The sequence below is a fragment of the Eutrigla gurnardus genome (genome assembly GCF_963514095.1).
Source record: "Eutrigla gurnardus genome assembly, chromosome: 21".
Classification (NCBI taxonomy): Eukaryota; Metazoa; Chordata; class Actinopteri; order Perciformes; family Triglidae; genus Eutrigla; species Eutrigla gurnardus.
This window is the reverse complement of record NC_139932.1, coordinates 5,008,902-5,026,200: the sequence shown is the minus strand read 5'-3', so window position 1 is coordinate 5,026,200 and position 17,299 is coordinate 5,008,902. Positions and strand designations below refer to the sequence as shown.

At 41.3% G+C, this 17,299-nt stretch overlaps 1 protein-coding gene across 1 annotated transcript in view; it reads left to right on the top strand.

Annotated features, from left to right (window-relative positions):
- LOC311032432 (plexin-B2-like) overlaps positions 1-17,299 on the top strand; it is a 178,161-nt gene that overhangs the window by 73,354 nt on the left and 87,508 nt on the right. The gene's annotated exons all lie outside the window — the stretch shown is intronic.

Sequence of the window (17,299 nt, the reverse complement as noted above, 5' to 3'; positions counted from 1 at the left end):
TTTTCTTCCTCATTTTTCTTGTCAGACTACTTTCTCTCTCACCCTTTTCACACAGTATTCTAACTGTGTCAGGCTGCGTCTGCTGTCATTAGAAGGCATTGTGGTTTCCCATGAATTCCATTTGCTGCTTATTTTGGCGGCTTCGCCTGCTTGTGTGGTTTTTGGTGCATATGTGTGTGGGGGGGTTGGGGGTCTGGGTGAAGGGGTTAATTGGAGGCTTCAGGCCGTTTTTTAGAAATGAATTATTGCTGAGACCCGGCTGCCCCTCACACAAACACTTTCTCACATATCAGCCAATTACTGACACTACACACCCCTCTCTCTCTTTTTATGTTACTATTTGCCTTCGAGTTGAACTCTCTGATGTTGTTGTTGAAGCTTTAATGCACAAACACAACCGACATTATATCCTTCTATTACTGTGGCAAGATGATAACGGCTGGCACAAATACCTGTTTCAACACAAAGAAACGGAGGAATGAGTACAATTAACCAGACTTAACCGCTTTAACCCTAAAAGCCTGGTTTGAAAACTTGTTTTCACTTCGTGGTCTAAAACTGAAACTGGTCCTCATAAAGATATGAGAGCATACACACACACACACACACACACACTCAGGGACTATAATTCATGAAGGATGGAGTTAGGAAGCTTAAAGTAATTTAGATGTCAACCTCGAGTGCATCAGGGATTACAATACGACCTTTGTTTATACACAAACACACATACTTGTCTTCAGGCCAGATCCTCAACAACATGTCCAATATTGTGTCCACATTTTCTCCTTCACCTCCATTCTGGGGGGCCTCCAGCATTATTCTGGGTCTCTTATTTATAATGTCGACCCTCCCAGGACCTGGGAACAAGGTGATGATACAGTTGGTTAGGTGCTTCTATATATTGAACTATAAAAATAAAAAAACCTCAGGCTAACCGTATGAACATGTACCAGGGCTGCATGATATCGGAACAAAACTGACATTGCAATATTTTTCCCCTGCAAAATACGCACATATACAGTATATATATATATATATATATATATATATATATATATATGTATTATGATAAATACAGGAATGTTCACCCTAAATTAAAAGGTAAATAAGGTTAGTACTTTCAGAGTATAAGTGTATTTATAAACTATGAAAGCAAAAAGGTAAAATCCACAAAGCACGGGTAATGAGATGGGCTCCGTGTTTCTAGAAGGCTCCGGTGGGTTCAGACCCCTCCCACTCTGGACAGTCTGCACCAACCAATCGGGAGTCCGGTTCCTCCCTCGGGGACAGAAGCATCAACTCCCCTGATTAACTGCAACGACCTATGTAAATTAATTTGTTGTAAATTTCCCATTATGAATTTTGGATGGTTATATTGATCTTTTGTTAGGAGTAAAAGAAACTTTGCTGTTGTATGCTGTTATTAGTATATTCTGAGTTTTTCTTTCCATATATGAGACTTTTACCCCTTTATCATAAAGTTTTCTCACTACTTTCCTACACAAGCCTTTGAAGAGAAGAAAACATGGTTCATTGTCCTCTGTGGGTAGAAAGCTGGGTGTGGTCGGGTTTTGGTCTGTTGGGTTTGTGACCTCACCCAGCTTTGATCTAGCTTGGTGCTGCCACAGTACATCACTGATGTGTCCTTTCTGCATAATTCATGCAAAATGTAATGTGACCGTCTAATGTCTTTGGAAACTTTGAGTTTTCCTTTAGAATTTAAACTAAAGATCTTTTGGTTTGAAGGACGTTTGGTTGTATTATATTAGTTTGGACTGTCTGACTATTGCTACTCAGTTTAGTTGAAATCTTAAAGAGCTTACTGATTTGAAGTCAGTGGTGTTGGCTACTGAATTTCTGCAAACCCTGTAACACGAAAGACTTGGAACTGACTTGTATTTGGCTTTTAAAAACTTGTGACTTGACTCTCATTTAGCTACAAGGTCGTAGAAATTGAGTAGACTTGTTTTGACAAGACACAATGACCGCATGGGACATGTCTCTATTTGCTTGAGACTTGTTTTGACAGCCAGGATATTGATTTGTATGGATTGTCTTAGGACTTATTTAGAGAAGACTTTCTCCTGCCTTGACTAATTTGGGACTTCTTTAGACAAGAGTTGGCACTTGACTTGAGAGGCCTGTTCTGGCGAGACGTGAGTAAGTCTTTACTGAGGTGGGGATTGCTTTGAAAAGGCTTAATATTTGACTTGACTGACGTGGGACTCGGTTTTGGCTTGAGAACCTCCATCACTTTGCTTCATTTTTCAAATCTGTTGTTGCTTCCTTTCCCCTTTTTTATTTTAGTACTCAAGTTTAAATTCCAGGCAGCCTCAACCCAGAGAGTTATTTTGCACGCATTTTCATCAGTCCACTTACGCCCTTCTCTCAATCATGTACTCTTGATGTGCCGAGACATTAAACTGCTATATCGGTGAATGACGCATTCTGACTATCACGTTGGTAACAATACCTCAGTGTCTCTTGCTGCATGCAAGATAATAATCTTGGCTATTTAAGACATTTTGTTTCTCAGTAAAACATACTTTATGATACAAGAGGCTTTTCCATGCTGTAGAGAATCATTTAATTTTGTATGTGGGGAAAAAGCCTTGAATATTATGAAAACAGTATAAATTAAAGTTGACAAGTTTAACCATTAAATATGAGTCCAGCTATGCTGCTGTGGCCCTTCAGAAATCTCCAAGTGTGAGCTGTTGATGTGAGTGATTGTTCAATCTGAATGATTTGTTTCTGTCTGCCGGCTCACATTAATGCATGCCGCTATAGTGAGTGTGCATTTCCTCCACATGCCCTTCTGTCTTCCATCCATCACTGTTTCCCCCTCATCCCCATGTTCGCAATATCTCATTCCCCTCACTTGTGTTATCCAGTGTGTGTTTTAATAGTTCTTGTTCCCTTAAACGCCTTCATTTTCTCAGCCTTCCATGGGAGCTTGTACCTTGTCACTCTCAAATCTTACAAAAGCAAAGGCTCGGAATGTGTGTGTGGGTGTTTTAAAATATTGGTTTCTCGGGGTCAAATCATTCATCGCTCTATTTGAAGTGTACCGATTTAGGCTGAGAACTCCTGCTCAACTCAATGTTTTATTTTTTCCCTGGTTGCCTTGAATTTATTGTCAGCAGCTTTTGTATGTATTTCCTCCTGAACAAATATTGCAACCCTGCAGTCATATGAGATTAAATATGTTCCTTTGTCTATGTTCATCCCCCCAACCTCAACTGCAATTATAATTCTTGGCTAGCAATCTGGAATCTAATCCTCAAACCAAACCCAGAAACCTTCATATAAACTCACAAGCCTGTAGAGTTGAGATTTGAGGTTTGGACACGAGTCAGACTTAAGTAACCAAAATGAGGACTTGACACCCGATTGGGATCTAACTTCTCTGTGATTTGAACCCATAAAGGCTTGACTTGACACTTAAGTTTTGACATTACAAAGCCACACACCTTAGTATTTAATTTAGGCCTTGAAAGGACTTGGTTTTGGGTATAAGGCTTACAACTGACTTGCATTTTGCTTGTGAAGACTTGTGACTTGACTCTTACTAACTCTCATGATTGTGGAACTTGATGTGTGATATGATTTGACAAGACTTGGCATGGACAACAGTGTTTCCCCTAGAATTTTTTTCAGGCCCGGTGGTACCCACCGAAAAAACCCTAAACAGACGAGACGTGTGGGATGGTGTATTGGTGCAGTTGGATTAAGTCAGGTGGCACAGCAAGCAGTCTGCAATTCTGCAATTATTATATTTGCATTCAACATTTTTGTTCAACCAGAGTGTATTCAAGATCACAAGGAGAGAGTGACTTATTAAGGTGCTGGTTGATGGAAATGATCAGGGTCCAGAAAAATATGGCTGGAAAATGATGAGCATCACATTAATAGCTACAGATACTGTAAAACACTACAACGACATATGAGTGCATATATTGTCTTATTTTATCAAGTACAATATAAGTTATAGGTTTACTCAACAGCAGTTAACTCAAAGTTCCACATCTTATCAAAAACAATCCTCCCCCCCGGGGAGGGGGGGCAAACGGGCTTTGGCCGGTTGTACATACGTCATCACGTCCTAATACTACACACACATGGCGTGATGTTGTTTTTAAGGAGCGCCGTCTCTGCTTATATTTCTCGACAACACTCGACCTGCATCAGCGCATGTGCGCACGAGCGGATCTGTGCGAGCAGACAGCGCGAGCGCAGCGGGTTTTGGACGGAGACACACAGCGGCATTTTTATTATGTAAAAATAAATAATAATGTAATGTAATAAAATAAATATTATGGACCCTATGGACCGGTTCCGCTCACACCACGAGTCTGAAGAGTGCAACAGCTTGTCAACGTTCCGTGTTTTCAAAGTAGAAAGCGACATCGTGGTGGTTTGACGAGGCGGAGCGGCATCAGAACAACATCAAGCGCGTAAAGTACACGAAGAAAAAAGTAGCGGGAGCGTGCGGCGAGGATTGTTGCGGCCGCGCGTCTTGCGGAGCAAGTCTACTGTGCTGTGCGGAGGCGCTCCTAATGTAAATGATTATTGATTTATGAATGAATTGATAGGTGGCTTATTTTTGGTATATTGATTTTTTTTTTTGGCCTGGCGGCAGGTCTCCTTGGCCTGGCAGGCCGCCAGGCCTGTACAATGGTAGGGGAAACACTGGACAAGTTGATTTGCTTGAGCCTTGCTTTGACAATAATTGACTTGTCTGAACTGACTTGGGACTTGTGTTAAGACAGGATTGGTTTGGACAAGACTTTGGACTTATCTTAATTTACTTTGGAAATAGTTGTATTTGGGACTTCCCTTAACTAACTTGGGGCTTGACTTGATCCTTGTCTTTAATGACCTGAGACTTGAATTCAGAATTGTGAAGCTAAAACATGAAACTCAACCTGGACATGCCTCGATTGGCTTGAGACGTGATTTGACAAATTAAATATTTGGCGTTGGACTATTAACGTATGAACTAATTTGATTGACTTTGGAAAAGATTTGACTTGAGAGACTTGTTCAGGCCAAGACTTGAACTCGTCTTTATATGCATTGAGATCGCTTTGACAAGAACTGACTTGGGACTTTTCACAAGGTAGCCGCCGCTCTCTCAGGTTCAGTTGAATACATTTGAGGACAAACTGTAGAAACTGCGTGAACAACACGGTTTACTCTGTAAATCTTCAACATCAGGAGAGAACACGAGTTCTCAGCAGATTGAGTCCAGAACACATCGATACTGACCGTCTCAAAGCCACATCAGCAAACCGTAGTGAGGGATTGGTTTCACCACGGCTTCAGTAAACAAAACAATAAGACAGAACCTTCTCTTTCATTTCTCTATTAATCGTCTTCGTCATTTCATCACTTGCTCAGCTTGCCATCTCTGCTGCTGCTGAAGGTTCTCTCTCTCTCACTGTGTGTGTGTGTGTGTGCGTGTTTGTGTGTGTGTGTGTGTGTGTGTGTGCGTGTGCGTGCGTGTGCGTGTGTTTGTGTGTGTGTCGCTGTCTGACTGACTGTTGTGTTTGGATTAAGTCCCAGAAATCTATCATGAAATGTGACGTGTGTGGGTTTGACTGGACTCCATTTTTGTCTACACACACACACACACACACACACACACACACACACACACACACACACACACACACACACACACACACACACACACACAGATGGTAAGCGTCTCCTCAGACGTGACAAAGTGTGTCCATCTTTTTCAGTCTTCTTAATCAGCTCATTAATCCACAGCCTTACTGATGCAGAGTGATCAAGGAATGGACGGAAGGAAAGATGAAAGGAATGAAGGAAGGACAGAGTGATGGAAGGAAATGATGGAGGATGGAAGGAATGACAGAATTAGGGAATGATGGCAGGGAAAGATGGATTGTAGAAATAATGGAAGTGAGGGAAGAATGATGGACGGACGTGAGGAAGGAAAGAAGAGAGGCAGAAAGAATGGTGGAAGGGGTGAAATGAGGGAGGAAGTATTGAAGGTATGATGGAGAGGAGAAATGAATGATGGGAGTAAGGAAGGGTAGAAGGGAGGAGGGATTGAAGCACTAATGTAAAGAAGGGAAGATGAAAGGAGGGTGGAAGGATGGAAGGAATTGAAGGAAAGCGGGAAGAAAAGAGTCTTGGACTCTGACTCATGATAAATGGACCAAAGAGGAGTGCTGCAAGAAGAAAGAGAAGAAATAAATGGAAAAAAGAAAACAGTTTGAAATCGATGGAAGAAAGCCAATGAAGAAAAGAAGAAAAGTTAGTGAGAGGGAGAAAGAGACTTGGAAGCCAAAGTTGATGACTCGGAGCAGACTTTTATCAGCTGCCAACTGTGACTGTGGTGTGTTTATGTGTGTGAGAGATTGAATAGTGTCAGGACGGTTGCCAGTATTTTAGTGTGTGTGTGTGTGTGTGTGTGTGTGTGTGTGTGTGTGTGTGTGTGTGTGTGTGTGTGTGTGTGTGTGTGTGTGTGTGTGTGTGTGTGTGTGTGTGTGTGTGTGTAGGGCGTGGGTGAATGGATGCTCATGTGTTTGGTTTTTTTTCTTCGTATTTTCTTTTCTGTGTTAGCCAGCCGAGTGTGGCTTCTGTCTCTCCGCCGTGGTGGAAAGCTTTCTCCTCGTTTATTTTCGAGCAGCTCCAGGGTTGTGCCAAAGACGAACAAAAAGTTGCTCCGCTCTTGGTTTTGCCTCCATTTCTTTTGCTTCTAAATGTTCATTGTTTTATGTTTTTCTGTGGTGAACTTTTCCTTTTCCTCCTCTGCTCTTTGTGGTTGCGATCAGGTCTTTTTCTGTATCTCTTCTTCACTTTACAGACTTTGTCTGGGGAATACTTGGTTCAAGGTCTGTCATTCTTCTGAGTGATACTGCGCTGCAAAGTTTCCTTCACAAAAATTCCAACACCTGCTCAGGTTTTTTTTCAAGGAAGCATCATTTACTGTCATGCTCTGTACAGAGGAGTTGCACCCAGGAAGCAGCTGTTGCCGTACTGTGTGAAGTCAGTGTTGGTTTATTTAACCGTGCTTTGGTTGTAATTTGCCACGTATGCAAGTTACATAAAAAATGTTGTATTTTTGTAGCTTGACGACCCGCGGTTGGCCCATAGTTGGTCTGTATGTGGCCTGTAACCGACCCATATATAGGCCTGTTCTGGGGCCCATATTTAGGCTGTAGCCTGTAGTTTTGGCTCGTGGTCAACCAACCATCTGCCCCCCCTCTTCAGGTAGTTGGCCTGTATCAGGCCTGTGGTCGGCCCATAATAAGCCTGTATTTAGCCCGTGGTTGCCCAGTAGTTGACCTGTAGGCGGCCTGAAGATGACCCACAGTTGGCCCGTGGTTGGCCAGTTCGCCCGCGAGGTGTCGATTGTTCCGATGTCATTGAATGTATTTCCTGTCGGCTCGTGCACATGATCCATGGCGGCACTTTGTTGTTAACCAGCCAATAGCCGGCTTGTTTCATTCCTTTGATTCATGTTTTGATCCCAGAAGGGGCTGAATCAGGGATACCTGCAGCTCAATTTTATGATACATGAACTTTGAAATGCTGCAGAGTGAAAAGTGAGGAGGAGGAGGAGGAGGAGGAGGAGGAGGAGGAGGAGGAGGAGGGAAAGTACTGAAGCAGACTCTCGAAGCTGTCTGCTACATTTAAGCTTTTATGGACAACAGCGGGAACCCTCCCTGCCTCTGATGGCTTTAGCAGCTTACCTCACTGCTCTCCACAGCCTCTTTCTCTATTATTCTCCTCATTTCTTACTTCTAAAAAAAACCCTCTGTGTGTGTGCTCCGGAGCAACAGGTAGAGGGTTAATGCCTTCCTCATGTGGTGGAAATCTCTGCTGGCTGAGTCATAGTGATACAGTCAATGAGGAGTGCACTCTGTCCTCCAGTGTTTGTGTCTTTAGCCTTCATGGAACTGAATCATAACACACTTGTTACATAACGTCCACATTTCAGAAAGTGTCTTAAAATAGAATGTAATGGTTTAACAGACTTTAAACGCTACATCTGTGTTGGGACGCTTCGTTGTTGACCTTGGAAATATCGGTTTGATGACTTATTTCCAGCACGAACGTCCTCATGGTGGCATTTTTCAACCACAACTCGGTTTGTGCGTCACATGAACACCTTTGTGTCTTTCTGAGTCTGCATGAGAGGACGTAGCAGGAGTGGCGTTGGTCTCCGGGGGTTACGAGGAGTGTTTTTCATCTTCCAAACACATTATGGTAAAAAGGCGTGGTGATCGTTTCGCATCGGTATACGTTAATTATTCAATTGTTAATGAGAAAACACTTTTTGCCCCAAAAGTTCAACAGACGTGGGAGTCGTGCTGAAAAAACACCACACATCCTTAATAATAGAGGTGACAGTGAGGTGACTGTCACTGATTACAACAGTTCATATGAAAAGTGTTGATTCTTGTGTTTATGCTTACTGTCATTATTTATGAATCCAACCGTTACATTATAGAAAGTCGTTCCCAAATATGGACTTCCTCTCTCTGCTGGGCATCGCCTTTGATTGACAGCTCGTTTAATTAGCGTGTTAGGCTTCAGAGATTGACTGACCTTTGTCCATCGGGCGGCTGTGAGGATATATTCCAGGTGACGTCCGTTTGGTGTGAGTCAGAGAGGTCGGGTTGATCTGGTTTCAAGCACTTTAAGCCGTTCATTATTTCACGTCTGACACTACTAATCCTCGGCATGTCTTATAATGAAATAATCAACTGCTGCATCTCAAATGTGAGTGTGTTTTGCTTTCCTTTATTTTTATTTCATTGTCATCAACTGAACCTTTTTAGATTATTTTGGAGTCGCTCCACCACTGAGGTCCACACTGGGGAATCTCAACCAGCCAATGAATTGCCATGAGGTTTTGTACAGGCATTCATGTTCTCCAGATGATGCATCCTAATGACTGGTGCTCCTGTGACTTTTCCTCTAGCACCATCATGGGGTCGGAATTTGAGGCTTTGAGTGAAATTTGCATTGGATGCTAGCTAACAACAATACAAAACATTTGCTCTCTTCAGCTTCTGAAACATGAGGATTTGTTGTTTCTTGTGTTTCTGTGAGCTGCTCGCACACAAACGTCTCACGCTCATTTTCTTCTGTTTGCTATTTTGGACAAGGAAGAGACTGACTAATTACTCATGAAGGTAATAGTTGGTTGTCACCCTACGACACACACACACACACACACACACACACTGCAGGAGGAGCACTTGGTTTGATCACCATGGAGGCGTGTTAGGCCTCGCGGGAGACGCAACAAGTTTAAAGTTTGTACGCCGGCATCAGAATTAATGAACTAGAATGTCAAAGCACAAAGAGAATGGGAGTGTGTACACACACACACACACACACACACACACATGCAGCCATGTAATGAAAGAGCACAGTCGAATCAAGCAAAGTGACATGAAAAGCATCGGCATAATTACAAACACACACATCTGTCTGTCAGCGCCGCGCTCGTCCTTTCAGAATACTTCCTCACTCCTGCCGCGTGTGTGTTCATGATTTCAATTCATGTAGGGTGTGTGTGTGTGTGTGTGTGTGTGTGTGTGTGTGTGTGTGTGTGTGTGTGTGTGTGTGTGTGTGTGTGTGTGTGTGTGTGTGTGTGTGTGTGTGTGTGTGTGTGTGTGTGTGTGTGTGTGTGTGTTAGACAAGGCTGTGGCCCGTGACAAATGAGTGTTTCTTTTTTCGTGAGGAAGCATGAATGCCGCCAGCGTGTGATGCGTTTTTTTTTTTCTTCTTTCTTTTCACCCTCATTCAGATATTCTTCGGAAGCGTCTGGGAGGATTTAATGGGAGAATAAAATTATTCTCTAAAGATTATCTTCCCTTAGAGCTACATTACTATCTGTGTGTGTGTGTGTGTGTGTGTGTGTGTGTGTGTGTGAACAGCCAGTGTACTTCTTCTTTTCAACTATTCAAACATTTTCTAAAAGCTCCAGGAAGGATCGAGTAAGATAATCAAAATTTTCTAGAGATTTTTGGGGGACTATCTCCTCCTCACCCCCATATTGGCTCCAGGCTGGATTTTTAATCTCCTGGATCATTTTGAACTCCTGAATCACTCACTGTCATCGTTTTTGAATTAAACCATTTCGCTGCTCCTCTGCTGTGACAGCACTCTTGTCAGGGTTTGGCTCCTCACCCCTTCTTTTATTTTCCAGCTTTGTTCAGGTAGAAGCAATTATTTTTTCAAGCAAACATGTCTTTGTCGCCCCCAACCTTTCTCTTTTGCTTCTAGATTTTGTAGGTCCTGAGAAAGTCTTCAAACACCTTAAACCGTTAACTGAAAGCTGTTAAAAGTCTCCGACCCCGTTAAATGATGGCGTTTTGGCTCTTACATTCAGGTTTATCAGTCTTGGGATGCTGTTTTGCTGTGAAAGTTCCCATTAAATGCCGTCATTACTTCCTTTATGGGACGCAACTCCTGTTGCAACAGATTTTTGAGACGGCGAGGAATTCATCCCAGTCTAAATCAACTGGCTATTAGCTGTATGGTATTTTAGAGGACGCACAATCCGTCTTTCAGCAGCAGTTTGTAAAACAACCAATCGTATCTGAAATATGGTATGGAACCATAAGTAAATAAATAAATGATTGCAATTCACGATTTTATGTTGGAATTATAATAATAATTCCCAACCAAAATATGCTTTGAACTCTTAATGGCCCTAAAACTTCCTGGAATCTCTTCAAATATTTTAATTGCACCACAGATGAGACAATTAAACAATCTTAAATAAGGAAAATTCATAAAAAAACAATATTTTTGTATCTTTTCTTTTTAGAAATAGGCCTCATTTTATTATAATGCCTCTACTGTGATCGCGAGCTAGACAGCTTTTTCAAGTCCATTGTGATGACATTCACAATTATCCCCATAATGGAAATGAACCACTAACAACTTTTTTCAAACTGTGTTTTTTATTGCCATGATAAAATCCTCTATCGTCCCATCCCTCGTGTTTATTAGTCTAGAATCTTTATGACTTATTAAAAACAAGTGAACTGCCAAAAGTGTGGCTTGCTCTTCTCGACCGGGACACGACGCATTCTCATTGTGTGGAAATAGCAGTTTCCCAGCAGAGCCGGGAGGTGACTGTTCGGCCGTGTAGAAAACACGGCGACGCCGCTGTGAACGCGAAATCAGGAGAAAATGTGATGTAAATAGCTTGAGTCGCCCGAGACGCTTTGCTGCCTTTAAATCACGTTGTGATTGGATTGAGAAGAGGAGCGCTAACAGACTCTTATTATCAGGAACCAAGTAGATGACTGTGTGTCCTGAAGCCACCTGATAGCTACGCTCTGATGGGTTTTTGTCTGCCACCAAACACCAGACCCCCCCCCCCCCCCCCCACCACCACCACCACCGAAAATAAATTGCAGAGTAAAGTAGGTGGACCTCATTCGCCGTCTCCTCCATGCTCAAAGGCTCTCCTGATGTCAACCGACCCGAAGAGGAGCCTTTGTTCTCGTCACAGCACTCGTGTCTGAATCTCAGCTCATCAGCGGTTTGCTCTTTGTGGGCTCGACCTCCATTGAAGATGAACAGTGTGTCACCGGTTGCATAAGCGGCCCGAGCTGCTTTTAAAACCTTGGCTTTGGTTGTCGAGGTCACAGCGAACTTTAAAAAAAAAAATGTCCTTCTGGCTGTCGTTGATCCTGGTCGTATTCATCAATTCATCCAACTGCTCTGCTGCAACATATTAAAAATGTCACTGTTCTAAAGTTTCCGTCACCTCGACCTTCTACACATTTCTCTGAATCTGAAATGATGGCCTGCTGAAAGGTAGCATAGAATAGATATTTTTCTTGCAGAGAGAAGACTATTCTTTCCCCATTTTAGTGAAAAACAAATAATCAACCCATTAAATAAGGTAATCATAAATCTCCCTGTATATATGAAGGATTTTTAAAAAAGGGAACATTTCTATGTTTTCTCATACTAAGTCAAGCGGTAATTTTTACTTTTCTTCCACGATAGTGAGCTAGACAGCTTTTTCAAGTCACTAGTGAAGATATTCACCACGATCAACTTACTGATTGTTTTTTTTAATCCCGATCTGTGATAAACGATTTAATCTTCCCATCATAGTGAAAGGCAACATCAGGCTTGTCTTAAACATTGATTTCCTATTGATTTTAAGAACAAAATGTAAATGCATAGATATTAATGTACTGAATTGTTATTTCTTAAAATGATATTGTACGATCCAGCTATTTGAGTCAGTGTCAGACTCATATCTGATGCCGTTATCTGTGCAATTTTAACCTAAACCCTAGTCTTTCCCTAAACATGGACAATAAGAAGCACCAGATTAGCAAAATTTAGAAATAATGGAGAAAGTAGTCGTCTTGTTTGTTATTTGCCTCCCAGAGGAAACCTAAACCAGCCTTCTGCTCATAATCATAATATACAGCATATCTTTACTTCGTTTTCTGTTTCTCCTTTTCACTTTCTCTCATTCACTTTCTCTCTCTCTCTCTCTCTCTCTCATTCACTTTCTCTCTCTCTCTCTCTCTCTCTCTGTGTCTCTTCCCTTCCCCTCCGGACAGGCCTGGATCATGAGGATTACAGGGGTTTTGTGTTTCAGCGGCGAGAAAGATGAGGAGGAAGGAGAGAGATAAAGAGGGCAGTTGAAAGAGGGGGTGGGTTGGATGAAGAGGAGGAGGGCGGGGACATGTTTGTACAGGCGAGAGAGGAGGAATAAAAGGGGAGGAAGAGTAGGAGGGGGGCGAACTCCAGGGATTCTTGTTCCTCTTCAAGCACTCTGGAGTTTTTCTTACTTTTATCCCCTTTTCTTCACTCTCTCTTTCACTCCCTCTCTCGGTACCCATAATGCTCTGGGTTCAGCCTGTTTATACAGACACACACAGTACTGAGAGTACCTCATTACGGCAGTCAAGTGTGTTCTCGGACTATTCAGACTGCAGATTGGAAATCCAACACCAGACACACCCCGCATTGTTAGAGCACAGCCTTCCCAGGTGAATTAGCATTCCTCGCTTTCCTTCTCATGAAATTGTGTTTGCATTGGTGAAGCCTCCATTCGCTTCTTATAAACTACCAGTCTGAGAAGATGACGATGGAGGGCTGATCTGAGTATAGCCGTTATACTGACAGCCTGATAGTGACAGAGGAGGAAAACAAGTCGAAGATGTCTTCTGTGATGAAATATCAACACATCACAGCAGTCAGAACATTCAAATGTATTGATTATTGTACATGGAAACAAATTTCCCTTTTTTGTGTCGCTCAGCAAGACTAACAATTGTCAAAACTTTTAAAATTACTACGTACAGATAGCTTTAGGTAAAAAAAAACAACAACGTTAGTTTTAGACAACAAAACCAATGTTAGGTTTAGACAACAAAACCAACATTAGGTTTAGACCACAAAACCAACGTTAGGTTTAGACAACAAACCAATGTTAGGTTTAGACAACAAACCAATGTTAGGTTTAGACAACAAAACCAATGTTAGGTTTAGACAACAAAACCAATGTTAGGTTTAGACAACAAAACCAATGTTAGGTTTAGACAACAAACCAACGTTAGGTTTAGACAACAAAACCAATGTTAGGTTTAGACAACAAACCAATGTTAGGTTTAGACAACAAACCAACGTTAGGTTTAGACAACAAAACCAACGTTAGGTTTAGACCACAAAACCAACGTTAGGTTTAGACAACAAAACCAACGTTAGGTTTAGACAACAAACCAACGTTAGGTTTAGACAACAAACCAACGTTAGGTTTAGACAACAAACCAACGTTAGGTTTAGACAACAAAACCAACGTTAGGTTTAGACAACAAACCAACGTTAGCTTTAGACCACAAAACCAACGTTAGCTTTAGACAACAAAACCAACGTTAGGTTTAGACAACAAACCAACGTTAGGTTTAGACAACAAACCAACGTTAGGTTTAGACCACAAAACCAACGTTAGGTTTAGACAACAAAACCAACGTTAGGTTTAGACAACAAACCAACGTTAGGTTTAGACAACAAACCAACGTTAGGTTTAGACAACAAACCAACGTTAGGTTTAGACCACAAAACCAACGTTAGCTTTAGACCACAAAACCAACGTTAGCTTTAGACCACAAAACCAACGTTAGCTTTAGACAACACAGCACTGAGCAGGGCAATATCAGACCCTGCTGCAGTAACATGAGATTTTCTAAAGAGATTCTGGTGCTGGGAAATAAAAAATGATGGTTCCTTCTTGTAACATAAAGTAAATATGTTCATTTGTGTATAATAAATGTAATATGTCGATCTAATCCTGTTAGATTTAGTCTTCGTGGCACCCTAAACTGCACAGAGCAGAGTTGAGGAGGTCGTGTGAGACTGTACACCGCGTCTACACTTGCACCTTGCAGCTCCCAGTGAAACACCAGTGAGTTGAACAAAGAGATGTAGATTTATTCTCCCACTTACTGTTCCTCCTACAGTGTCTGTAGCATAGTGCAGAACTGTCCAGGTGTTATACATTTGTAGAGTTTATTTACAACACAATAACCAACTGGGAATCTTAAAAACATGTTTCTCCCTGCCAACATAACAGAAGCCCCCTTAGCAACAAATTCCTTTAAATGTCAAAATCCTGCAAACGCAATGCAAATGTTTCACAAGGTGTGATGAGCATACACTGTCAATACAAAGTCAAGAATAGATGTGTATTCTCGCCAGGTGATGCAAACGATTCAAGACTTAGTGGGCTGTTGTCACCTAGCGCTACGATAGTAAAACATATTTGTACGGACACCAGACGATCTGTCTATGAAGGTCTATGTAGAATAACGTTGCAGACATATTTAGATGATGTAATTCTGTATATTGATGGATGGAGCAGCGTAGCTAACACCGATCGATCCAAATAAACACAAGACTGCTGTTCATGTCCCATGCAAAACTAAAGTAAACGCTGAGATTTTCTCACGTCAGTTGTTAGTAAGGTGAATCGCTTTGTTGTCGATAGTCACGCAACAAGATTGTCAATCGCTAGTCACAAGGGTTGTTAGTGATTGACGTTAACATCAGCCATGCTCTAAATCCATTACCTAAACCTCACTTCCTGTGAAGACGGACGTTTATATTGAAGGGACACTTTGTATGAACCCACTTTCTCATAGGTGATCTGGGTAGGACATGATACGATGTAATTATGATTTTAAACATTCTGCAATATGCTGAGTGTTGCAATAACATATTGCGTTTTGTTTCACTTTCTCTGCCGCAAATTCTAGGGGTTTGTTAACATCCGTTCAACCCAATAACATTACGTTTTAACCCGGTTCATCTCACTTCCCACTATCATTTTTAACTTCCTGCCAAAAACCTGGCTTTACTTATGACCGCGCCAGAAAACAGCACCATCAAGTGGACTGAAAAACCATCATAAACCCAAATAATTAATTTGTATTTACAATATAAATGGTCTTTGAACAGGTCATGCTCAACCCTTTCATTATTATTTAACCTTGCCTGGTTCACAAATGGGCTGCAGAAGGTGAAGTGCAGAACCTCAATCCACACACTCCTCAATTTAGAAAGGTTAGGAAAATAAAAGAAATTACAAATTTAAACCTTTAAACCTAACAGAAGCTGTATTTTCTATTATTTTTCTGGCACGTTATTTGGTTTCCTCCAGGAAAATGACTTGACGTGGTAAGCCACCAAGACTCGTCATGCGTTTAATTTATTTATGTGGACAGTTGCCTAAACAGACACATCCATTAATTCATGGCCTTTGGTTTTCCACCTAATTGAAAATGTTCTCTTCCATAACATGGTTTAAATGTTTATATTTGTAGAGGTGGTCTTTTTTCATCCCCGCTATAAAGCACAGCTGGAAACCTTGAAGTACATTTATTATGCACTTATAATTGCTTGTTGTGTTTTGGAACCGAAGTGGCACTTTGCTCTTTGTGTTTTGTGGAGTAAACATGTGAGAATATTGTTGTTGTTGTTGTTGATTTTGTGTTCCTGTGTTTGTCATTCTGAGGTAAATAACATTTTATTCTACTGGATACATTTCAGAGATGCCCTGATCACGTTTCTTTACCAGAGATACTGACTGCTGATCATCAATGAGCCTTATTAGCCGATACACATAGTTTTATAGTTTTGTTATAGCAGCTGATACACTTTTTTTTTTATCTAAAGTGTTTTGGCATTAGTAGTTGTAATGATCATTTGTGTTAGGAAGTTAAATAGCTACTCATTTCCTATTTATTTAGGTTTCTCAGCAAAATCTACGTTTTACAAGTTAACATTGAACACATCATGATAATACTTTTTTACTGAGTAGGGCTTGAAGGTATCCTATTGAAACTGATTGGAACCTCGGTTACCGATAGCTGTTAGCTCCGGCACTGCTAACGTTACCTAGCAGCAGATTTGAACAGATTTGTTGTTCACTGTATAGCATCAGCAGGGATTGGCGACTAGAAAGCATTAATGCCGATCTCCCACTCGCATATTTTTCTTCTGAATATCGGCTGGTAACAATGGGCAGTAAAACTTTATTTGCACTATGGTGGTTAAACTGTTCTTAATCCTTAGTTCACATGCGGACTGAACTGTGGCCTTTAAACCACTACAGTTAAGTATTTTAAGGTTACAAACACCTCATAATACTTAAAATGAATATTAATAATAGTCAGACATAAAGACAGAAGGCAGTGTTTAATGAGAATATTGACAACAAGAGAAAGAAAGAAAAATGAAATCAGAGTAAAATAGAGACTTTTTGGCTTTGAGTCAACTTCACTACCGCTGAATTTCCGTGTGTGTGTGTGTGTGTGTGTGTGTGTGTCACAGAGGAGGCAGCCTGCCATGCCTCAGTGTGTTAATTATGTAAATTGGTCATTAGAAACCCTTATGGGGGCCAGGATGAAACTGCCCACACACACACACACACACGCACACGCACACACTCTAAGTAGAACAGGAAGAAAAGTAGGGCAATGGAATAAGGCAAACATTTCCTTGGAACCTCTGAGCAAAGCATGTCATCAGAAAGGTGCCGGTGTGGAAGTTGGACTGAAATCTGGCAAATGAATTTAAAAAGTTTCCATCTGCCACCAAATTCACTTGAATCATCATTATAAACAATAGCCTGGTGTGAGAGCTGGGCTTTGTTGCCGAGGACAGAATCGGCCATGTCGTCTCCTCCACTTTTTCTCCTGTCTTTAATTGGAATATGGAGCTCATAACCACAGAAGATGCCAACAATATGTTGAGTTTTTTTCAT